The following is a 26,252-nucleotide window of genomic DNA, read 5'->3' on the forward strand; positions in this document are numbered from 1 at the left end:
AAGGAGCATAGAAAGAATCAATAAAATCAAAAGTTGGTTCTTTGAGAAAATCAACAAGATAGATAAACCCTTAGCCAGACTAAAGGGAGGACATAGAGAGTGTTTCCAAATAAACAAAATCAGAAATGAAAAGGGAGACATAACTACAGATTCAGAGGAAATTCAAAAAAAAAAATCTTCAGATCTTACTATAGAAGCCTATATTCAACAAAACTTGAAAATCTGCAGGAAATGGACAATTTCCTAGACAGATACCAGGTACCCAAGTTAAATCAGGAACAGATAAACCAGTTAAAAAACCCATAACTCCTATGGAAATTGAAGCAGTCATTAAAGGTCTCCCAACCAAAAAGAGCCCAGGTCCAGACAGGTTTAGTGCAGAATTCTATCAGACCTTCATAGAAGACCTCATACCAATATTATCCAAACTATTCGACAAAATTTAAACATATGGAGCACTACCGAATTCCTTCTATGAAGCCACAATGACTCTTATAACTAAACCACACAAAGAACCAACAAAGAAAGAGAACTTCAGACCAATTTCCCTTATGAAAATCGATGAAAAAATACTCAATAAAATTCTGGCAAACCGAATCCAAGAGCACATCAAAACAATCATCTACCATGATCAAGTAGGCTTCATCCCAGGCATGCAGGGATGGTTTAATATATGGAAAACCATCAACGTGATCCATTATATAAATGAACTGAAAGAACAAAACCACATGATCATTTCATTAGACGCTGAGAAAGCATTTGACAAAATTCAACACCCCTTCATGATAAAAGTCCTGGAAAGAATTGGAATTCAAGGCCCATACCTAAACATAGTAAAAGCCATATACAGCAAACCAGTTGCTAACATTAAACTAAATGGAGAGAAACTTGAAGCAATCTCACTAAAATCAGGGACTAAACTAGGCTAACCACTCTCTCCCTATTTATTGAATATAGTTCTTGAAGTTCTAGCCAGAGCAATCAGACAACAAAAGGAAATCATGGGGATTCAGACTGGTAAAGAAGTCAAAATATCACTATTTGCAGATGATATGTTAGTATATTTAAGTGATCCCAAAAGTTCCACCAGAGAACTACTAAAGCTGATAAACAACTTCAGCAAAGTGGCTGGGATATATAATTAACTCAAACAAATCAGTAGCCTTCCTCTACACAAAAGAGAAACAAGCCGAGAAAGAAATAAGGGAAATGACACCCTTCATAATAGACCCAAATAATATAAAACACCTCGGTGTGACTTTAACCAAGCAAGTAAAAGTTCTGTACAATAAGAAGTTCAAGACTCTGAAGAAAGAAATTGAAGAAGACCTCAGAAGATGGAAGGATCTCCCATGCTCATGGATTGGCAGGATTAATATAGTAAAAATGGCCATTTTACCAAAAGCGATCCACAGATTCAATACAATCCCCATCAACATACCAATCCAATTCTTCAAAGAGTTAGAACAACTTGCAAATTCATCTGGAATAACAAAAATCCTGGGATAGCTAAAACTATTCTCAACAATAAAAGGACTTCAGGGGGAATCACTATCCCTGAACTCAAGCAATATTACAGAGCAATAGTGATTAAAAACTACATGGTATTGGTATAGAGACAGACAGATAGACCACTGGAACAGAACTGAAGACCCAGAAATGAACCCACACACCTATGGGCACCTGATTTTTGACAAAGGAGCCAAAACCATCCAATGGAAAAAAGATAGCATTTTCAGCAAATGGTGCTGGTTCAACTGGAGGTCAACATGTAGAAGAATGCAAATCGATCCATGCTTATCACCCTGTACAAAGCTTAAGTCCAAGTGTATCAAGGACCTCCACATCAAATCAGATACACTCAAACTAATAGAAGAAAAGGGCAGCATCTCGAACACAGGGGCACTGGAAAAAATTTCCTGAACAAAACACCAATGGCTTATGCTCTAAGATCAAGAATCGTCAAATGGGATCTCATAAAACTGCAAAGCTTCTGTAAGGCAAAGGACCCTGTGGTTAGGACAAAATGGCAACCAACAGATTGGGAAAAGATCTTTACCAATCCTACAACAGATAGAGGCCTTATATTCAAAATATACAAAGAACTCAAGAAGTTAGACCACAGGGAGACAAATAACCCTATTAAAAATGGGGTTCAGAACTAAACAAAGAATTCAAAGGAATGCCGAATGGCTGAGAAACACCTAAAGAAATGTTCAACATCTTTAGTCATAAGGGAAATGCAAATCAAAACAACCCTGAGAATTCACCTCACACCAGTGAGAATAGTTAAGATCAAAAACTCAGGTGACAACAAATGCTGGCGAGGATGTGGAGAAAGAGGAACACTCCTCCATTGTTGCTGGGATTGCACACTGTTAAAACCATTCTGGAAATCAGTATGGAGGTTCCTCAGAAAATTGGACATTGAACTACCTGAGGATCCAGCTATACCTCTCTTGGGCATATACACACAAGATGCCCCAACACATAAAAAAGACACGTGCTCTACTATGTTCATAGCAGCCTTATTTATAATAGCCAGATGCTGGAAAGAACCCAGATGCCCTTCAACAGAGGAATGGATACATCTACACAGTGGAATATTCCTCAGCTATCAAAAACAATGCCTTTATGAAATTCATAGATAAATGGTTGGAACTGGAAATTATCATCCTGAGTGAGGTAACCCAATCACAGAAAAACACACATGGTATGGAGTCATTGATAAGTGGCTATTACCCCAAATGCTTGAATTACCCTAGATGCATAGAACACATGAAACTGAAGATGGATGATCAAAATGTGAATTCTTCACTCCTTCTTTAAAAGGGGGAATAAGAATACCCTTGGCAGGGAATAGAGAGGAAAAGATTAAAATAGAGACAGAAGGAACACTCATTCAGAACCTGCCCCACACGTGGCCCATACATATACAGCCACCCAATTAGACAAGATGGATGAAGCAAAGAAGGGCTGGCTGAAAGGAACTGGATGTAGATCTCTCCTGAGAGACACAGCCAGAATACAGCAAGTAGAGAGGCGAATGCCAGCAGTAAATCACTGAACTGAGAATAGGACCTCAATTGATGGAATCAGAGAAAGAACTGGAAGAGCTTGAAGGGGCTTGAGATCCCTTATGAACAACAATGCCAAGCAAGTAGAGCTTCCAGGGACTAAGCCACTCCCTAAAGACTATACATCGACGGACCCTGGGCTCCAACCTCATAGGTAGCAATGAATATCCTAGTAAGTTCACCAGTGGAATGTGAAGCCCTTGATCCTGCTAAGACTGAACCCCCAGTGAACGTGATTGTTGGGTGGAGTGGGGCAATGGGGGTTGTGTGGGAAGTTGAACACCCATAAAGAAGGGGAGGGGGAGGGATTAGGGGGATGTTGGCGGGAAACCGGGAAAGGAAATAACATTCGAAATGTAAATAAGAAATACTCAAGTTAATAAAAAAAATAAAAAAAAGAAATTTATTTGTACGTTTTCTAGTCTTTAATATAGATTTTTTAACGTGCAAATTTGCATAAAATACACATTTCCTTTATAGGATTTATTTCAGTATTTTCCAGAGATTTTACTGTGTTTTCTTTTATTTCAGTTTAGTTCCAGGAAAATTTTCTGTCTTTTCAGTTTATGTTTTTCTTTGACTTATTAAGTATTGAGTCATTTAATCTTTGTGAATTTTGTACCTATTTGAGATGTGTTACTAGTTTATTTTCTGTTGTTCCATTATTCTCAAAGAAGATAATCATGGTTATTATAGGGTTACTCCTTCTGAATTTGTCAATATGTGTTTTGTGTCCCAGGATATACTATATTTTGTAAAGTTTTTTTGTGATGTTAATTATAATACACAATCCTTTGTGTTTAACAAAGTGCTTTTAAACCAATTGAATCCATGTGGTGGATGATATTTATTTCTGAAAAATTTCTCTTTATATTTGGTCAAGAATGTAACTCTATTGAAGAAATTGAGGTATTTAAATTATCTTATTAATGGGTTTAGGTTATACTGAATCTTTAATTTCAGTAATAGATTTTCATAAATTTGGGTATATCATATTTTTGTTTATATATGTTTAGGACAGTAATATCTTAAGCTTTGTTTTTTGTTGACTGCAGAGATCCATTACTGAAATGAGAGCTCCTTTTTTGAAGACCAGATTCCATGGGACTAAAGAGGAGCCTGCAACTAAAGGGTATCATGCAGTCTCTTAGGCATAGAATAAATCAAAATCATACCTAGAATTATGCCTTTAAAATAAACAATGACTGGCACAATGCAATACCCCTAAATGTAGTTAATGATATACATGTCATAAAGGTAACTAACAAGTTTCTGATTAAATCTAAGGCTTGATCAACATGAAGGACTTACAAATCATGCTTTGTGCTGGGGAAAAACAATTATCTGTAGCTGTTGAGGTAATGGCTCCTTTAGAAATACATATTGCTTACATTAAACCATTCCAACTCCTAAAGATAATCTAAATATTTATTCTATATTCATTGATATGTATATGGTTCACTCCTCTACAAAGCAATGTCTAGCAGCACCAGATGAATATCATAACAGAAAACCATAGCTGAACAAAATGCACAGATCAAATGAAAGAATATTACCCATGATGTAGTACTAGATCTGTGAAACACCTCCTCCATTTGAGGCTTGGGGATAAGAGGAAAAAAGAAAAAAAGTTCTTAATAGTCAAGAGTAACAGAATATTTCGAGAACTGTTAAATTTACTACACTAATAAATTATCATCAACATAGTTGCCTAAACAACAACAACAATGCACACAGACACAATTTTTCTATATGTATATAGCAGATAAATGAACAACTCTATTCCTGCACATTACAAATATAATATGACAAATATTTAACTAAAATTGGAAAAGTTTAGAAGGATAAATAAAATTCACAAATCAATAGATCCAGTCTACTGTAACATGATGTGACACAGATGAATTTTCAAGACATTCATGAGAAGAACCCAAAAAAGGCATGGTTATATATTTGGATGCATGCATGTGTGTGTGGGAACTTGTGTGTCTGTGTATTTATGTGTGTTTCCTTAATATTCCAAATTCAAAATAAAATTACTTGTGGCAGCAATTTCACTTTTTTAAGGCTTAGTTGGGTGAAGTTGACAGAATGTAGAGTGCAAAACTTTATTAATTTCAAGTATTTTAGAATACATTTTATAACTGTTTCTATTAAAAATATTGAAAGTAAATAAAAACATCATACTCGAAAATAGACAACATTCAAATTTTACATTCAAACTTAATTTTGTAGACAAAAATAACACTTTCTACACTGACAGAGATATTTTATACTTTGATGCTGTTATGACATCAAAGTACACTGATTTGTATCTTTGGTTAAAAATGTCAAAATATGAAATTAACATTGGTGTTTTTGTGTAAATTAAACCCAAATTCCATTACATTCTCCATGTGTACATATCATTGAACTATATATGATAAATATCATGTAGCATACATAATTTTCTAATACATAATTACTGATTGTATATATGTCATATATATGTGTTTATATATTTATTTCATATTAATATGATATATTAGGTACTTGAACTAAGATAAGCTATCTTCCAGGAAAACTAAATGAACTACAGAGATTGATTACTTTTTAATGTAAACCACCACCACCACAAAAATCCTTCAATTTACTCATTGTACTATTCACTGACCAAAAATTAGATATATGAAATACTCACAGATGTACTAAAAATTGGGTAGAATTTCATCACAAATTGAGAAAACTGAGTAGATAATTTCTTGAATATTTCTTAAAAATAAAACAAAGTAAGCTAACGTCTCAATTAAATGTAAATAAAACAAAGAGTAAATTAGCATTATAACAGTAACCAAGAAATAGAAGAGTATCTACAAAAAAATTATGAATGTGTTATATATACAACTATATGCATAAAATTATACTGCTCTATATATCCAATTTTTAACAAGATTCACTATATAAGATGGTATTAGCATTCAGTTATATGAAGTAATGTAAAAACATTCTGAAAATTCAATAATATATTAATGCAATAATTCAAGGACTAGTTTTTACTACCAATGATTAAAATGTCTACAAAATTAGGACCTAGAAGACTTCATCAAGGTGATTCTAGTGTTTTTCTTAATTGGGTCTGCATGATGTGTATAATATGTAGTTAATCTAGGTTGTTTTTGGTAAAATTTAAAGCATTTTTCAAAGCATTCCTAGGTGCTACAACATGTGTATGAAAATTAAATGTCAGTGATAGAAACATGAAAATCCTTACAGAAAGGATAGTGGTAGAAATCCTGCTTTAGGCACTGTAATAGATTTTCTAGTTGGCACAACTTGATGATAGTTTGCACAATATTTTCATTTTCTTTTATATCCTTCATCATTCTGGGATTAAATTTTAAAATAAGTTCTTAATCATAAGTTATCAAGTTTTTATATTTCTTGGCAGGTATTCTAGCTCTGGGCTTGAATTCAAAAATTTGTACCTCAATAGTAAAGAAAATGTTTCTAAAGCACTGCTCTACATGTCAAATAACTGTTAAATTTGTCTCCATTATTCTTAAGCAAAAGTAGCAGATGATCTTCTTCAGTTCTAAATACTAACAATTTAAGTTATTCACAAGTTATCTGGATATACTTAAGTATAATAATAAACAATTTTCTATTAAATCTGAGTCACTATAAGTTATTCACTACTATGAAAGGATGGATATACACTTTGACTTCTGTCACACATTGTATGGTTATCAATGGAATTTTTTTCATAAAAAACTTATTCACTGTGCAAACTTCTTCGGTAAAGGTACAAGAGTTCTGAAGACCTGTTTTTATAAACAGGTATATCTACTACTTTATAAAATGAATTCACAAAATGATAGGCAATCTATGAATTAATTATGAAAAATTTTAAAAAAATACTTTCTTTGGGGGTAATTTAAAGCAATAGTAAGGCCAAACTTGAACCATCATATCTTCTCAGTTTTTGTTTTCTCACTTTTTCTAATATGTGGTTTTAATCTGTATTTATTAAACAGTATAGAAATATGGTATGCAGAAGAAATAAGGAATTCTCTTCTCTGGTAACTTTCAACAGAATATTACATGAGAATTAGCTACCATACTGATTTCAAGGAATGAATCCACAGGTTTTTGTAATATTCCTTTCAAAATTTATGGAATATATATTGGTTTTACCTTTTTTGCCATTTTCAGCAAATGATTACCACAACACACACATGCACGCATGCACGCACGCAGGCAGGCATGCACAGGAACATGAACATACTTTTGTGGGCATGGAAGAGTAGAGAATTAAAGCTATGTATCAGTTGCAATTCTAAAAGTTTATTAGTTGGGAAATACAAGACATAGTAGGGTTGGTAACATTAACATTTGACAACAATGTAATGGGGTTCAAATATAATACCATAGGATAGCAGATTACTACTTCTGTAAATAGTAGAAAGGCAAATTACTAGCTTGATAGCAAATTCTCTCAAAGTTCATTCAATTCAAAGGCAAGAGATATTTTTTGCAAACGATATTACCATAAATAAGCACAAGGTAAGCAGCTATAGATTCCTTTGTATGACTCTAAATAACATGATGTGAGAGAAAATGGAAGATAAAATTTAATTTTCATCTTGATTAAACATCATTTAAAGCTCCTTCCGCCCAGTCATTTCTTTTTTCTTTTTTTCTTTTCAAATTGTATAATTCTTCATTTACATTTCAAATGTTATCCCCTTTCTCGGTTTCCTCTTCATAAGCCCACTATCCCCTCCACCTCCTCTTCTTCTACAAGGGTGTTACCTTCCCCATCTACCCCCCTTACCAACCCCTCTCAACATTCCCTTGCACTGGTGGTCCAACCTTGGCAGGACCAAGGTCTTCTACCATTGCCACCCTGTAATTTCTACTGGGACAGACTGCTAGATTCTGAGGCACACCAGAAGATCCTCTGCACTCAGAGCATTTGGTAAGAATATTTCCAAAGTTCCACATCTGCTGCTGGGAGGTCAGTGGACTTGGGGAAGTATCACACACCAAAACCCCTGCTTGCTGAATACCACTCCCTTTCTGCCCCATCCCTTCTTTTGGGACAGACTATAATCTAGTCCACTCAACAGAAGGCCCTGAAGCATTCCAGATCTGCTGTACTCAGAGCATTTGGTAAGAACCTTCCCAAAGTCCCACAGCTGTCCCTGGGAGCCCAGTGTACTCTGGGACCTGTCATACAAAAAAAAAAAAAAAAAAAAAAGAAAAAAAAGCAGAATATAATTTGATAAAATACAACCCCCCTTTACATTAAAATTAACTAAACACAGTAAAAATATGTATATAATTTAAACCAACCACCTATATCAAATTACATTACTATTTGAAAGCAATTCCATTAAAATTGGGGACAAGACAAGGATGTCCACTCTGTATTTAGTCAATATAGTACTCAAAGTGCTACTTACAACAATAAGACAACAAGAAGAGATCAAGGGTATTCAAATTGGCAAAGAAGAAATAAAGGTATCACTATTTGCAGATGATTTGATAGGCAACCCCCATATTACTGCCAGAGAACTTCTCCAGCTGTTAAACAACTTCAGCAAAGTTGTTGGATATAAAACTAACTCAAATAAATTAATAGCTTCCCTTTATACAACTGATAAACAGACTGAGAAAGAATTAGGAAAAAAACTCATTCATAATAGCCACAAATAAGTGAAATATCTTGGGGTAATTCTAACCAAACAAGTGAAAGATCTGTATGACAATAACTTCAAGTCTCACAAGAAAGAAATCAAACACGGTCTCAGAAAATGTAGAACTCTCCCATGCTCATAGAATGGGAGAAATAACGATAAAAATGACCATCTTACCAAAGGCAATTTTTTGAATGCCATTCCCATCAAAATCCCAACACAATTCTTCAAAGACAGGGAAAAAAGCAAGTCTCAAATTCATCTGGAAAGGCAAAACAACAACAACAACAACAAAAACAACAAAAACAAACAAATAAAAAACCATAATAATGAAAACAATTCTTAACAAGAAAAGAACAGCTGAGGGAATCATTGTCCCTGACCTTAGCTCTACTGCAGAGCAATAGTGATAAAAACTGCATGGTATTTATACAAAGACAGATAGTTTGATCAATATAATAGAATTAAAGACACAGAAATAAAACCACACAATTATAGACATTTAATCTTTAACAAAGAAGCCAAAAAATATGTAATGGAAAAAGAAACCATCTTCAAAAAACTGGTGCAGGTCTAACTGGCTCGCTGAAAAATGAAAATAGACCCGTATTTGTCACCATGCACAGAGCTCAAGTCCAAGTGGATCAAAGACCTCAACATAAAACCAGAGACACTCAATCTAATAGAAGAGACAGTGGAAAAGAGCCTCCAGCATACTGGCACCGGGGAGATTTCCTGAACAGAACTCCTGTTGCTCATGCTCTAAAATCAGAACTTGATAAATATAACCTCATGAAATTGGAAACCTTCTGTAAGTCAAAGGACAGGGTCAATAAGACAAAGCAGAATCCTACAGATTGGAGAAAAAAAAATCTTCACTAACCCCACATCTGATAGCGGGCTAATATCCAAAATATATGAAGAACTCAATAAGCTTACCACCAAAACACAAAACAACCCAATCAAAACAACAACAACAACAACAACAACAACAACAACAACAACAACAACAACAAAAAGGGTTATAGAACTAAACCGAGAATTCACAACAGAGGAATCTCAAAAGGCTGAAAAGCACCTAAAGAAATGTTCAAAGTCTTTTGTGATCAAAAAAAATCAAATCAAAATGACCTTGAATTGCCACCTCACAACAATCAGAATGTCTAAGTACAAAACCTCAGGTGACAACACCTTGTCCCGCGCTTCGTCTCGCCAGCAGGAACGACGCGGCACACACAGGATCCTACTACAGAAAAGCTTTAATGCGTCTTGAGAGGGAGAGCATAAGCTTACAATGCGGAGACGGAGAGTGAGGAATAACCGTCCCTTATATAGGAAACTATCCTCGCCTAGGACGTGTCACTCTCTGACTGGTCGCTGCCAATTATGCCAGATGACGTACCAAAACGTATGTGTCCCTTTGAGTAGGGACGTTACCAGGCGCCTGCGTATTGCCCTTTTTACTAGGTGCGTTCTGCCGGATGCCGGTGCCATCTTGTAATGGAGTTTGTGAGGACAGCTCCTCACATATGTGAGGACAGCTCCTCGGACAGCTCCTCACATCTCTGTGAGGACAGCTCCTCGGACAGCTCCTCACATCTCCCCCCTTTCTGTTTTTTTTTTTTTTTTTTTTTAAGCAAACAGGACACCCAGATATAGGAGGGTGAAGACAGAGGTCATATCCTCGTACGAAGTTGGCGAACCTGTACAAGAGAGATACCCTTAGGCTGTTGTTGGGACCCAGGGCACTCCCGACCCGTCGCACTGCCATTTTTCGAGGGAGGGAAAACTGGGGCAGAAACCCTCATGTAATATGACATGCCTTCCAGGGAGCATATTTGGTAGAACTTCCCTGTGCGATGCTAAGCTCGTCACCCCTCATGGGCTGCTCAAGCCGGACACTCTAATCCTGTGCAATGAACCGAGGTTCTAGGAGTGCAAGAGCTGTCCAGCCGGCGACCTGTTGCTTGAGCATGGTCAACCAGATATCGGCTGACGCTCCTTGTTCAAGGGCTACAAGTGCCTGGGCGATCACTACTTTGTCCTTTCTTGTTTGAGATCTCAATTTGCAAAACAACCAGAGGAGTAACACTAATCCACAGCAGAGGATCACTCCAAAAAGTCCCACTCCCACCCATTCCTTGAAATAAGAGACTGCTGAGGTGATCCAGGACGACAATCCCTCCGTCAAAGACAGGTCCAGTCGGGTAGAATTTATTTGAATGATGGTCGCTCTCAGCTCCCGAAGTGTCTGTTCAAACTCCGAGGTCCAATTCTGTAACAGATGCTGTGAAAGACTCTTAGACAGATTAGCAGCTCGGGTAAATTTGTCATATTATATGGAGGTGACACAAAGGCCTGGGAGTTTTTGCTCACAGCCAAGCTGGGCCAGTTGCCATAGAATGTCTAATTGCTCTCGGACCAGATCTATACGTTGGTTGACAAGCATAAGGCCTCCCTATATCTGAGTGTTGGCTGAGGCCTGTCTGTCCCGAGCCACAGAGATGGTGGCCGATAAATCGTTGATAGTTTGGGTTGTCTGTACTGAATTTGACAAGGCCAATGCCGAGGCAGTAACCGAGGGAGCGACTGCTGTCGTAGCAATAATGCCAGCAATAATTGCAGAAGTACCAAAATCTCTTTTTCCTCTAAATAAGGTCATGGTCCCCGGGGCATCAACAGGGATCGGGATAAAGCGAGGCATGCGGGTAACTACTGCGATATTTTATATGAGTAGCTGTCCAGACAGAGGCAGCAGGTTTGATGTTCCCCGTCCAGGAAAATGACAACCGTCCCTTTTCGCCCTTTCCTCCAAGTAGTATCGCTATGGGCGTAAGATCAGTGCAGCTACCATTAACCCAATGTAAGGCCACCACCATAGAGAACTGTGGCGTTAGCCACAATGTCCTCCTCACCAGTTCCCCATGTGGCCTCCCTTAACCAAGCAGAAGATTGATTATAGTGGTACATCACCGGCATCAGGAGTGGAAAGGTTGACATTATTCCCCATCGTAGCTCGCCCTGCACCGTTGCTGGCATCCATGGAAGAAGAGTGAGGAGGTGCAGGAGTCCCAGTCCCTTCTTGATCACTTGCTGTGATGCTCCTAGTAAGTCGTCCTGGGATCCATATGGGATTTTCATTGTCCTGTGGAAAAACACAGACAGTTCCCCTGGATCTTATTAAAACAGGATCCGGGCCTTTCCATTCATTTGTTAATACATCCTTCCATTTGACTAATTCTTTTGTCCTCTTGGGCTCTGAGCAATGTCGCTCAGCCGCTGTTTGTCCAGCTTCATCAAGATTTAAAAAATTTAAGGTAAAAAGGGCCAGAGCAGTGGCCACTCGGGGTGTTGGGGGGGAGTTCTATCATAATTCCCCTCCTTTGTTTTATTAAATATGATTTGAGCGTCCGATGAGCACGCTCTATGATTCCCTGTCCTTGAGGGTTGTAGGGCAGGCCCGTCAGGTGGGTAACCTGCATCTGAGCACAAAACTGACGGAATTTTTGAGATGTGTAGGCGGGGCCATTGTCAGTTTTTACACATTTTGGCTTTCCCCAAGCACTCCATGCTTCAAGGCAGTGCTGAATGACATGTGTTGTTTTTTCTCCTGTAAGTGGGGTGGCATGTAGAATGCCAGAACATGTGTCTATAGATACATGCACATACTGAAATTTTCCAAAAGTAGAATTATGAGTAACATCCATTTGCCAGATTTGCAATGGCTGTATTCCTCTTGGGTTGACCCCGATGTGAGGAACTGGGAGGAACTGGCAGCACTGTTGGCATTGGGTGACTATATCACGTGCCTCTTTTCTAGTTATAGAGAAGCGGTGGCGTAAAGTTTCTGAGGTGACATGGAAATTGCCATGAAAGGCTTTAGCGGCCTCTAAAGGAGAGGCCAGGGCCACAGCTATCATTTTTGTGGCTTTGTCAGCCAAATCATTCTGTGAACTCATTGGGCCAGGGAGTCCAGAATGGGCCCGTATATGAGTAATGTATACAGGGAATCTTCTATTTAATAGGATAATTTGGATTTTTCGGAAAATATCTGCCACCTTACTAGTGGTTTTAATTATACCGGCGGTTTCAAGAATACTAACAGCACTAGCTCGGCCTCCTCCTCTGAGTCTAAGGTTTTATTTTCAGACCTTTCAGAACTGTCGAGGTTCAGCGCTTCTAGCTCTTTCACAGGGTATAGGCTGGCTCCCCCTCCTGGTTTATGTGTAGAGGAGGAAGTGCTGGAATCTGAAAATTTCAACACTCCCTTGTCTTTGGACTTACCGGGAGGGCACCTTTTCTTTCTTTGGACGTCTTTTTTCTTGCGCGCGCCCAACCTCTCACTACGTTCGGTTTCTGACAGACTTTCCCGGACTACCTCGAGAGTGGCCTGTCCTTCTACTACTGCTGCCTTACACGTTTCATCCTTTAAACAATTCTTAACCAGCTTCCATATAGCTTTGGTCCCTAGGCGCAGATCATCTTCCGCCAATTTTCTGTCAAGGTCTTTTCCAAGTTTGTTCCATGAGGCAATCGTAAACGAGCCTGAACAGGCAAACCAAGGCGCCACCCTCTCCACCTCCTTCACAAAGTTTTTAAGTGTTCCTCCTCCAATTTTGATGTTCCTCTGCTTTAACACTGTTTCCAAGGCCGTGACCACAGACTGTGAGGATCCCATGATGGGCCAGGAACGCCGGCGGCTTATCTACGTCCGTCTGACAAGGCGTGAGGTGAAAGGGTAGAGACGGACACGCTGCTCTCTTATGTACGGGAGTCTTACACGCGCCTCCCCGGACGGTGCCGCTTATCTACGTCGGCCTTATCGCGTCCTTGTTCCTCAACAGTCAAAATCGAAGGTAAAAGGGAGCTGCGCGAAGCTCACTTATATACGAGAGACTGAGACGCGCCTTCAGCTGCTGTGATCGTCCTTTTAACAGCGAAAACGGTGAAAACAGAACATAAAGAATAGTGTGGCTCCCAGGACAAATACTATAGCCTCAACAAATCCTTCCCAAGGCGGTGACAACCCCAGACCAAAGTCCAAGAGAGGGCTGCCTCTCCGAACGTATCTACCTGCAGTTCTGAATCCTCCTTGTCGCCAAGGGATCTCCGAAGGTGCTGACGATGGTGAGGTCTTTCCCGGGTTTTTGGCACCAGATGTCCCGCGCTTCGTCTCGCCAGCAGGAACGACGCGGCACACACAGGATCCTACTACAGAAAAGCTTTAATGCGTCTTGAGAGGGAGAGCATAAGCTTACAATGCGGAGACGGAGAGTGAGGAATAACCGTCCCTTATATAGGAAACTATCCTCGCCTAGGACGTGTCACTCTCTGACTGGTCGCTGCCAATTATGCCAGATGACGTACCAAAACGTACGTGTCCCTTTGAGTAGGGACGTTACCAGGCGCCTGCGTATTGCCCTTTTTACTAGGTGCGTTCTGCCGGATGCCGGTGCCATCTTGTAATGGAGTTTGTGAGGACAGCTCCTCACATATGTGAGGAGAGCTCCTCAGACAGCTCCTCACATCTCTGTGAGGACAGCTCCTCGGACAGCTCCTCACAACACCTGTTGGCGAGGATGTTGATAAAGAGGAGCACTCCTCTTTTGCTGGTGGGATTGCAAATTGCTACAACCACTCTAGTAACCAACCAATTTGGAGGTTCCTCAAAAATTTGGAAGTACATCTACGTGAAGACCCAGCAAAACCACTCTTGGTAATATACCCAAAAGATGCCCCACCATGCCTCAGGGGCACATGTTCCACTATGTCCATAGTATCCTTATCTGTGGTAGCAAGAAGCTGAAAACATCCCAGATGTCCCATGACAGATGAATGGATACAGAAAATGTTCTTCATTTACACAATGGAATTCTTATTTATCTCTTAAGAACAAGGACATCATGAGTTTGGCAGACAAATAGATGGAACTAGAAAAATATCATCCTGAGTGAGGTAAGTGGATATTAGCCAAAGAACAAAGTACAGAATACCTAAGATATACTCCACATATCTCAAAAAAAAAAAATCAACAAGCTGAAGGCTTCAAGTGAGGAACTACAAAGCAGGGAGGGAGGGGCCTGGGAAGAAAAGTGGGCAGTGGTTGGAAAGATGGTAACGGGATCTGGTATAGGGTGGAGAAAAAGGACTTGAGCCCATAGTGCAACAGAAAGAATGGAAACAGGCAACCTCAGGAAGTAGGAGGTTAAGAGGACACTCCAGAATGTACCTGAGACCTGGGAGGTGAGAACTCACAGCTCTCAGCTCTTGATGGGGGCTGGGAGGGGGCTGAATGAAATTCTATGCAGTGGGGAGAGGAAACTTGTAGATACCACCTCTAGCAAAAGATAAGGCATCAGGTGAGGGATGGGGTTGCTATTCCACAGTCAAAACTCTGACCTACATTTTTTCCCCTCTGAAACAACTGGGGAAAAGAACTCTGAAAACTGGGGAACAGACTGAGGAAAAGAACTGCAGCAATAGGCCCAAAGTGGGATCTAGCTCAATGGGAGGCCCCAAGCCCTATTACTGAGATTATAGAGTACTCACAAAAAGGGACCTGTCATGACTGCCCTCCAAAAGATGCAACAAGCAGCTGAAAGAGATGCAAATATTTGCACCCAACCAATGAACAGCAGCTGCTGACCCCTATGGTTGAATTAAGGAAAAGCTGGAAGAAGATGTGAAAGACAACCCTGTAGGAGCACAAGCAGTCTGAATTAACCTCGACCCCAGAGAACTCTCAGACACTGGACTACTAACCAGCTGATATGTGGCCCACTACACATATACAGCAGAGGACTGATGAGTCTGGGAAGATGCACCTTATCCTCAAGAGAACGAACACACCAGGAAGATTAGAAGTCTGGTGGTATGGGGCCTTCCTAGTGGAGACTGGTGTTGGGGAGGGGCAGTGAGGAGGTATAAGATGTAGAACAGAAAGGGTAAACCAGGAAGGGAATAAGTCTGGAATGTAGAAAAAATAAATTAAAAATGTAAGAAAGAAAAAAATAATTTTGAAAAAAAGATCATTTAAAGCAAGATTTATTTAAAAATTTTTATTGGTTATTTTATTCATTTACATTTCAAATGTTATCTCTCTTCCAGGCTATTTTGCTTCAAACCTTCTATGTGATCCCCACTACCCCTGCTTCTGTGAAGGTTCTTCCCACCCACACACCCACCCAATTCCTCCTCACTGCCCTTTTATTTATCCATACTAGAGCATCAAGGAGCCTCCATAAGATCAAGGATCCCCCTACCATTGATGCCAGATAAGACAGTCCTCTGCTACATATGCTGCTGGAGCCATGTGTACTCTTTGGTTGGTTGTTAGTCCCTGGTAGCTCTGAGGTTTCTGGTTGACTGATATTGTTGTTCTTACTATGGAGTTGTTAAACCTGTCCTTCCCCTAACTCCTCCGTTGGCTTCCCATGCTCAGTCCAGTGATTGGTTATGTGCATGCATTGGCATTTATATTGATCAGGCTCTGGCAGATCCTCCAGGAGACAGCTGTACCAGGTTCCTGTAGGCAAGCAATTTTTATCATCAGCAATAGTGTCTGGGTTTGATATCTGTATATGGGATGAATCCCTAAGTGGGGCAGTCTCTGGATGGGTTTTTCTTCAGTCTCTGCTACTCATTGCCCCAGTTTCATTTAGAGAGGACCAATTCAAGATTCTTATTTAAGTATAAGAAAAGTAAGGCAGGAAGAGATAAAATTAACTTTATTCATTGCAAGGAAATAACTTACTGTTTAAAGATATTAGTAATGTCTTTTACTTAGGTCCAAACATATTTTTATTGCTTTTGGAGATAGGTTTTCACTATGTAATATTGCTAGTCTTTAGCTGTTTAGACCAGCCTAGCCTAGAACTGATAGTGACCTACCTCCCTCAGCCTTTCAAGTATTAGGACTGAAACATGTCAACATTTCCTGCTCTAAATCATGAATCAAAAATTAATGGTTTAATTTAACTAACCAATTTTAATATATTATGTATTACCCTAGTATGTGATAATTCCAGTCTGAGTTACCAGTCCAAGGAGAACACAATCATTTATTTATTGCTACTAACTTAGCTGTAAAATGGCAAAGGGAATGTAAAAAACACTCATAAATGCAAAGGTATATTTAGCAACTTTGGATAAACTGAGTTTGAATACTGTATGTATTTATGAGAAAAAATAAAAATGTCATTTGAGTAAAATGTGATATAGCAAAACTGATTGCTAATTTGGCTTTATCATGCTTGCATCTAAAATGAATTCTAATATGGACCAAACTATTAAATTTTATTAAATATTAAGTCACTTGTATTAAATCATATAGCCTATAAATTAATAAATTTTAGATTTATTTGAAACTGTAGAGGAACACTTTGTTTTCTATTATGTGGTAATGAACTTCCATAAATGTCATAGCTTGAATCACTAAAATAAATCTCTACCATTCTATAAATTAGAGGTCTGTTCTGAATGATATGAAAATAGTCATGGTATCAGCAATCTGTGTTAATTCTAGAATCTCTAGAGTAACTGTGATTTTTGAATTTTGTAGGCTTTTGGTGATACATTTCTTAGATTATGCATACATCACTAGAACCTTTGAGGCTAGCACTAACATACCTTACCTAATGGATCCTCTTGACTTACAGTTATGACAAACTTTAAATAATATTAGGATCTAGTAAACTTTTATCCATTTAATTTAATTTTATATGCAAATTTTCTTGAAAGGGGAATATTGTTCAGAATTTTTGAGAATGGAAATGTGACTGTATTGGTAGAAACACTGTTTTACCTTGTCTAAAACAAAAATAATTGTACTTCTCAGAGACTATGAGTATAATAAATATGAAATTGTTTTACCATATCTACTAGGGAACCTATATCTGTGAATATATAGGAGTCAACTACAGGACTCAAAAAATTAATTTTTTTAAATACTATTTCATTCAAATGAAAAGGTTAGAGAAGTTTAGATTTTATCTTAGAAGCACATTGCCCCCCCAAAAAAAGTTAGTCACTGAAAATATTACAGAAGAGAATTTTGTTTCTTGATGGTATTGTTATTTTTTAATTGGATTTTTTAAAATTTACATTTCAAATGTTATTCACTTTCCCAGTTTCATAGACATAAGACCCTTATCCCACTGCCCTCCCTTTTTTCATAAGGGTATCCTCTCTATATCCACCCCACTTCTAGCCACCCCAACATTCCCCTACACTGGGGATCAAACCTTGACAGGACCAAGGGCTTCTCATTCTGTGGGTAGCATTCCTTTGCTACATATGCATGGATCAGTCCATGTATAGTCTTTGGGTAGTGGTTTAGTTTCTGGGAGATCTTGGCTGGCATTGTTGTTCTTATAGTGTTGCTAGCACCTTCGGCTCTTTCAATCCTTCCTCTAATTCCTCCAACCGGGGTCCCATTCTCAGTTCAGTAGTTTGCTGCTAGCATTCTCCTCTGTATTTGACATACTCTGACTGTGTCTCCCAGGAGACATTTATATCCGGTTTCTGTCAGCATGCACTTCTTTCCTGCATTCATTTTAACTAGTCTTGGAGGCTATACGTGTGTGTGTGTGTGTGTGTGTGTGTGTGTGTGTGTGTGTGTGTGTGTGCATGTGTGCATGTGTGCGTGTTTGTGTGTGTGTGTGTGTGTGTGTTTGTGTGTGTGTGTGTGGGTATATCACATGTGTGTTAGGCTCTGAATGGCTGTTCCTTCAGTCTCAGCTCCAAATTTCGCCTTCATTACCCCTCCTATGAATATTTTTGTTCTCCCTTTAAAGAAGGCCTGAAGCATCAGAACTTTGGTAATCCTTCTTCTTGAGCTTCATGTGATCTGTGGACTGTATATTGGGTAATTTGAGCTTTTGGACTAATACCCACTTAACAGTGAGGGCATACCAAGTGTGTTTTTCAGTGATTGGGTTACCTAACTCAGGATGATATTTTCTAGTTCAATCCATTTGCCTATGAATTTCGTGAAGTCATTGTTTTTGATAGCTGAGTAATATTCCATTGTGTAGATATATCACATTTTCTGTATTGATTCTTCTGTTGAAGGGCATCTGGGTTTTTTTTCCAGCTACTGGCTATTATAAATATGACTGTTATGAGCATAGTAGAGTATGTGTCTTTGTTGTATGTTGGAGCATCTTTTGGGTATATGCCCAGAAGAGTTATAGCAGGGTCCTCATGTAGTGGAATGTCCAATTTTCTGAGGAACCTCCAGGCTGAATTCTAGAGTGGTTGTACCAGTTTGCAATCCCACCAACAATGGAGGAGTGTTCCTCTTTCTCCACATCCTAATTAGCATCTGTTGTCATCTGAGTTTTTTATTTTAGCAATTCAGACAGGTGTGAGGTAGAATCTCAGGGTTGTTTTCATTTGCATTTCCTTGATGACTAAGGACTTTGATCATTTCTTTAGGTGCTTTTTGGCCATTCGATAGTCCTCACCTGAGAATGTTTTGTTTAGCTTTGTACCCCATTTTTAATAGGGTTATTTGGCTCTCTGGAGTCAAACTTCTTGAGTTCTTTGTATATTTTACATATTAACCCTCTGTCAGATGTAGGATTGGTAAAGATCTTTTCCCAATCTGTTGGTTGCTGTTTTGTCCTAAAGACAGGGTCATAAGCCTTACAGAAGCTTTGTAGTTTTGTGAGGTCCCATTTGTCGATTCTTGATCTTAGAGCATAAGTCACTGGTGTTTTGTTCAGGAAAATTTCCCCAGTGCCCATGTGATCAAGACTCTTTCCCACTTTTTCTTCTATTAGTTTGAGTGTATCTGATTTGATATGGAGTTTCTTGATCCACTTGGAATTAAGCGTTGTACAGGGTGATAAAAGGGATTGATTTGTGTTCTTCTATATGCTGACCTGTAGTTGAACCAGTACCATTTGTAGAAAATGCTATCTTTTTTCCATTGGATGGTTTTAACTCCTTTGTCAAAGATCAAGTGACCATAGGTCTGTGAGTTCATTTCTGGGTCTTCAATTATAAACCACTTATATACCTGTCAATATCATACAGTTTTTGTAACTATTGATCTGTAATACTGCTTGAGGTCAGGGATGATGATTCCCCCAGAATTTCTTTTATTATTGAGTATAGGTTTTGCTATCCTGGGTTTTCTGTTAATCCAAATAAATTTGCAATATCCTCCTTCTAACTCTGTGAAGAATTGACCTAGAATTTTGATGGGGATGGCAATGAATATGTAGATTGCTTTGGGCCAAACGGCCATTTTTACTATATTAATCCTGACAATCCATGACCATGGGAGGTCTTTCCATCTTCTGAGATCTTCTTCAATTTCTTTCTTCGCAGACTTGAAGTTCTTGTCATACAGAGCTGTTGTGGTTTTATTTGTTTGGATTTTGAGGGAATCTTTGATAATTAAAGTGAATTTCATTTATCTGAGAATAGCATATTTATATGTAAGTACAACTGCAATTATGTAGTAATATTAATATCAGATTTAGAGGAGAAGCTCATTTAAAAAAAACAACAAAAATGCAAAAGAAGTGTTGCTCCACAAAACTGATTAATTTTCACTATGTTGTTGTGTATTTTATTCAATATATTTGTTTGCTAAAATACATCACTTAGTCAAAGTAAGTATGATATATTAATTTTTCAAAATTTGTCTTAATTAAAAAGAAAGATGGAAAGAAATTTAATGAAAGAAAGAGATTATCCAGCTTAGTTGTACATATTATAAAGAGTCTGATACTGTTCAACTATTGTCAAAATTCAACCTTAAAATTTAATTATATTTAGTTAATATTTACTATATTACATCTGTTGAGTCTTGGAGGAATTAGGAAGTGAACTATGTATTTCAGTACAATGGGTATTTTAAGGAATAATTAAATGTACAGATTATATAATTCCCCACAAAATACAAATTTTTATGTTTATGTTCAGACAATAAGCATATGCAAAGTGCAGCAATTTTCATCATTTTTAGTATGTGTATATTAAGGACTAAAGACACAAGTGGTACAAAATAATTTTACCAACATGCTGTGCCATACTAATCTATGTCACTTTATAAGTAGAACTCAGTTGGTAAGACAGCATAGGTGTAGATTCTATTTCCATAAGTCATCACTCTACAATCGCATCTTATTTTTTTAGCTTACACAATGGTTCCTTCCCTTCTTCTGCAAAATTTCCTACAAGGGCTATAATGTAAATATAACAGCTGGGACTGTGTTTCATTGTTTTGTGTTTTGGCTCCTTGAACTTTTTTTTGTAACAATCTACATCCTGTGTACACAAAGTTTTCTTGAAGATGATTCCTCACCTATAGGTAAAAACCTACAAGAAACTTAGGAATACCAAGAGTAAGAGAAATTTTCTTCCCCACAAAAGAACTTACCAACTGCTTATGCAAAAACAAAGGGTCAGACCTGGAAATATGCATACAAGTACAATTAGAACATATAAAAGTAACATTGTAGAATAACAAGGATGGGATTGTTACAAGAAAAGGGAGGTAGAAATGATGTAATTATCTTATATCTCAGAACATTTTAAAAATATTTTTGTAAAAGGAGAATTCATTACTCATTAACTATATCTTCATGTTAAAGTGTCTCATAAGTATTCATTTAGAAATTACATCACACTAATTTGAACAAAGTCATAAAAATGTTTCGTGAAATCAGTCAGTGGGAAATATGCTTAATTAGAAAATTAAAGCAAATATAGTAGTTTCTGTCAAGTTTAATCTAAGTGTAAAACAAAGCATCATACTCAGCATTATAACAGTCACAAAAACCAAAGACTTCGTTCTGAAATGAGTAGTAGAATAAAACCCCTTAACATATCTTTTTATTTAATCTTTAAAAACTTAAAATAGATCTATATTTTGATATATATTTTATTTCTGATATTTATAACCAGGTATTTGCACTATTTAACTTCAGCTATTGAGACATTGCTCTTTTTTTAATTTTCTTAAGAGTGAAAATTAATTAATTAATAACCTTGAATCCAAGTAAAATAAATAATTAAGAATTATATTTGAAATAAAAATTTCATTAAAAGTATGAAAACAGATCACTGGTTCCTCTGCATGCTGCTGTTGTCTCTCACAACACTGCAAACATAAATGATACTGATTATTCATGCGACTGCACTTTATTATTCATGAACTGTTGATAGAGCATCTTAAAACTGCCTGTCAATTCCTACCATATTCCATCAAAGGGCCATATGCTGCTCTCCCAGAGTATGGCTATCAAGGTATACATAAAGCCAGAAAGGCATATGGACACATTAGTGGCTTTCTGATGAGGCTAGGAAAATGCTTATTCAGTGTTTCGAATGTCACATATGATTATGCTACGCTTGTACTAGCAAGCTTAAATAAAAATAGGCAATAAGTAGCCTTTCCTAAGCAATATAAGCAATATTATGACTAATGATCAATGGTGTACCCTAGGATCCTTGCTATAGAAGTTTTCACTCACCTGTCAAATGGGGTCACCATGATTGCTAATTTTAATGGTATGAAAATTGGTTTAATCCTATTTTCTCTGTACCAGTTAATTTATTTGTCATTAACTTTTCCTTACAGTATTTTGGGGATTAAAGAAAGATCATGTTGGTTCTGGGTTCTAGAGAATCAAGTTCATGTAGTCAAATTGAAGTATCAAGTCACTGTATCATATAAAGAAAGGATTCCAATATCTATCTTTGCTTCATTCATAATAAAACTTTAACATCTAATTTTCCAGACTTTACCAAGACTATCTTTTCTTATCTTGACTATCTCCTGAGCCCCATGCTAGAAGAATATTTCTGTGTTCCAAATATCCAAGAATGGTATATAAACTCTAAAATTGATAATGAAGAAGCCAAGCACATTTAAACCAAAGTGGTATATTAGAAACTATCAACTATTTACTGCAGTAGCCAGATTCCTACATGTAGAAAAGAACTGTGGAACAAATCATAAACCTAATACAACTGTGGATGTGATGTTGTACATATTCCTCATAAAATCATGTGCAGTTGGATCTCTACATAAGCACATTAAAGATTTGCTCTTTTGAGATAATGGAAATAATGCTTTGGTTACAGGCACTTTTAGACATTATGCAGTTATCAGAATTTTACATTTTGGGATTATTTCCTCAGCTACTTTGTAGGTAGAATTGAATATAATTTCACCATATTGAAAGCATAAAATCTAAAAATGAACTAGACACATTCCTTTAGAGATGCAATATGAGAAGGTATTATATCTGTTTTTAAACCAGAATTCAGAAAATGGTTTAAAAAGAATTAATAGGTTAAAATTACAAAGTAAGCCTTTGACTTAGGTAAATTTTTCTGGAATCTGGTGTTCCACCTAGCTTGCACAGTAACAAGGAATATTATCAAGAATATTTGGAAGGAAAGTCAGTTAAATCAACCATAATGCTCATAGAACATTGATATGAACAAGTAATTTATTTGTTGAATTAGACATTTATACCTGACACTTATGGAAGACCTCTGAATCACTTACGTCTTTTGAAAATGCAAATGATCTGGTCAACAGAAGACTAGAAAAATATTTGTGTGTGTGTATACATATATATATATATGCATATGTATATGAATATGGATAATGTGTATGTGTAATTAGTTTGTAGCTGCTTGCTCCAGAGAGTGGCACTATTTGGAGCTGTGATCTTGTTGGAGTATATTTGTCCTTGTTTGAGTAGGTGTGTCATTGTGGGTGTGTGTTGCATATAGTTTTAAGACTCAAACCAGGTTAAAACAGTAAAGGACTGGTATGGGGAGGTCTTGCCAGCCTCCATACACCTATGGTTTCCGCAGCTATGTTGCTGTCAAGTCACTCACACTTCCCAGGCCATCCACCCCATGGATAGCCTGCAAAAAGTCAGCTATAAGTCGGTCAGATTCCCTTACCACCACAAAAAGGTAACACAAAAGATTTGTAATGTACCAAGAAACATACACAAACACACACACACACACACACACACACACACACACACACATATGTAAAATCTCAAAACATTTAATTGAAATAACTGTATAAAATTATTATCTCCAGACAGCTTAAACTTTTGAACTTATATAACCCCACCCCAGAAGCCTACTCAAATAAGGGTCACAGAAACACAGCTGGTAAATAAATTAAGGGCTTGAGACTCTGTCCACTACCCCAGCATTCAGAACCAACAAGCAGACTGTACAAGGTCAATAATTTAAACCCTCTCCCCAGGGCACAGTGCCCAGGGTGACAAGGACTCCCACTCCCCTTTAATTAGCCACTGTACAAATTCTTCATCCCAGAAACATGAGGTTAGGGACCTACTCCAGGTGCAGGTATCAGGACGTGGTCTGTGGACTGAACAGCTATCTTTGACTTTCCTGAACACCTCAGGGGCCTGGAGAAGGTCGTTGCTTGGAGGAAGTAGCCTCAGCAAATAAACTAAACATTAAATAGCCCCAGCAGGACAGTGATGCCCTCCAGGGTGATCACACCATAAATAACAGACCATGGCACACTTAAGTTGTGTGCAATGCCTGGGAGGCAAATGGGCAGCAGTGGCCCAGTTGCATTGCTTGTACACACAGTCCCAGACAAAGTAAATCTTCAACCAAAAATGCACACACAAAGAACACAAAATTCAATTAATGTAAATACAAGCTAAACACCGAGATTGGACAAATTTACCCTACATTATTTTATTGACCATCTATGAAAGCTACTTGCAGCTTTTCCATATCATTTGGGTCAGCTCTGGTTTCTTCTCCTGATTCCATCTTCTCTACCATCCTCCTTCCCCCCTTCCCCATCTCTCTCTTCTTCTCCCTTCCCCATCTCCCTCCCATCTCTCCCTCTTCCTCTGTTTCCCTCTCCCTGTCTTCTCTTTCCCTTCTTAAACTTTCATAACTGCCTTTCCTTCTACTACCCCAACACAGGCTTTAGATTTTATTTTACCAGTTTAAATGGAGATTCACATGAAGTCACCAGAATATGTGATTCACTCCTTTGAAGCAGCCCCTCCGAGGGAAGCATAATTAGCATCAAAATACAAACAGCAGTAGTGCAATCCACAAAAGGCTTGGGCTTTAAGACCCTACTCTTAGCTGCCTGGAAACCAGTCTTCCACTAGCTGCTTTCAAATAAACATGTAGAACTCTTAGCTCTGCCTGCACCATGCCTGCCTAGAAGCTGCCATACTCCCACCTTGAAGATATTGGACTGAAACTCTGAACCTTTAAGCGAGAGCCAAATATATATTGTTCTTTATAAGGCTTGCCTTGGCCATGTTGTCTGTTAATAGTAGTAAAATCGTAACTAAGACAGTGTGTGTGTGTGTGTGTGTGTGTGTGTGTGTGTGTGTGTGTGTGTGTAATTACATAGAATATATTTTTCATTTAAACATTAGTATAAATATTATAAAATACACATGTGCTATAAAACACATATGCAAGATATACAATAACAACGGGTATAGAGGCACATAGCATTTCCCCCTTTTTTAACCCATTAATTTATCTATTCACTTTACACTTCTATCGATGTTCCTTTTCTCCCTGCCCCTCCCTCACAAAGTCCCTCCTCCCACACCCTGTCTGCTGTGATAGGGTGGAAGAAAACTTGGGTATCCTTTCACCTTAGCACATCAAGTCTCTCTAAGGCTACATGCATCCTCTACCACTGAGGCTAGAAACAGCTGAGATAGGGGAACTGAATCCACAGACAGGCAACAGCTTTAGGGACAGCCTCCTTTCCAGTTGTTGGGTACACTAGATGAAGTCTGAGCTGCATATCTGCTACAATTGTGCTAGGGACCTAGGTTTTTTTGTTGTGCTTTCGTTGTTGCTGTTGCTGTTGTTGTTGTTGTTGTTGTTGTTGTTGTTGCTCTTGTTGTTCTTGTTCTTGTTGTTCATGATTCAGTATCTGACATCCTTCAAGGGTCAGGTTAGTTTATTCTTTTGTTTTTGTCTGTAGAGTTCTCACCCCCTTCAAGGCCCTGGATCCTTCCCCTACCTCCTCCATTAGACTCTGTCCAACATTTTGCTCTGGGTCTCTGTATCTGTTTCAGCCAGCTTATGGGTGAAGCCTCTCAGAGAACAGTTTTACAAGGCTCCCCCTCTGCAAGCATAGCAGAGTATCATTAACAGTGTCACAGATTGGTATTTGTCCTTGGAATTGGTCTCAAGATGGGTGCTTATTTATTAGTCTTTCTCTCAGTATCTGGTCCATTAATGTCCCTGCTTTTCTTTTATACAGAACAAATTTTGGTGAAGGGTTTTGGGGGTTGCTATACTTTTCACTCCACTGGGAGTTCCTGGATGAAAACAGAAGGGGTCTACATTAGGTTATGTTATCCCCTCTGTTAGGAGTTTCAGCTAAAATCAACCCCATAGACTGCTGGGAGCCTCCTCCTCCATTCCTGGTCTCTGGCATTCTTCGAGATGGCTCCCCACTCCTACCCCTGTCATCCAT

At 38.1% G+C, this 26,252-nt stretch overlaps 1 long non-coding RNA gene across 1 annotated transcript; it reads right to left on the bottom strand.

Annotated features, from left to right (window-relative positions):
* Positions 1–9,996: 9,996 nt before the first annotated feature.
* On the bottom strand, positions 9,997–14,777 carry LOC134481479 (uncharacterized). The gene is made up of 2 exons (XR_010056980.1): positions 13,829–14,777; positions 9,997–11,900 (listed from the first exon to the last, which is right to left on the bottom strand). It is a non-coding gene; the product is annotated as an uncharacterized LOC134481479 (long non-coding RNA).
* Positions 14,778–26,252: the final 11,475 nt, after the last annotated feature.

Source organism: Rattus norvegicus, chromosome 13 (genome assembly GCF_036323735.1).
Source record: "Rattus norvegicus strain BN/NHsdMcwi chromosome 13, GRCr8, whole genome shotgun sequence".
Classification (NCBI taxonomy): domain Eukaryota; kingdom Metazoa; phylum Chordata; class Mammalia; order Rodentia; family Muridae; genus Rattus; species Rattus norvegicus.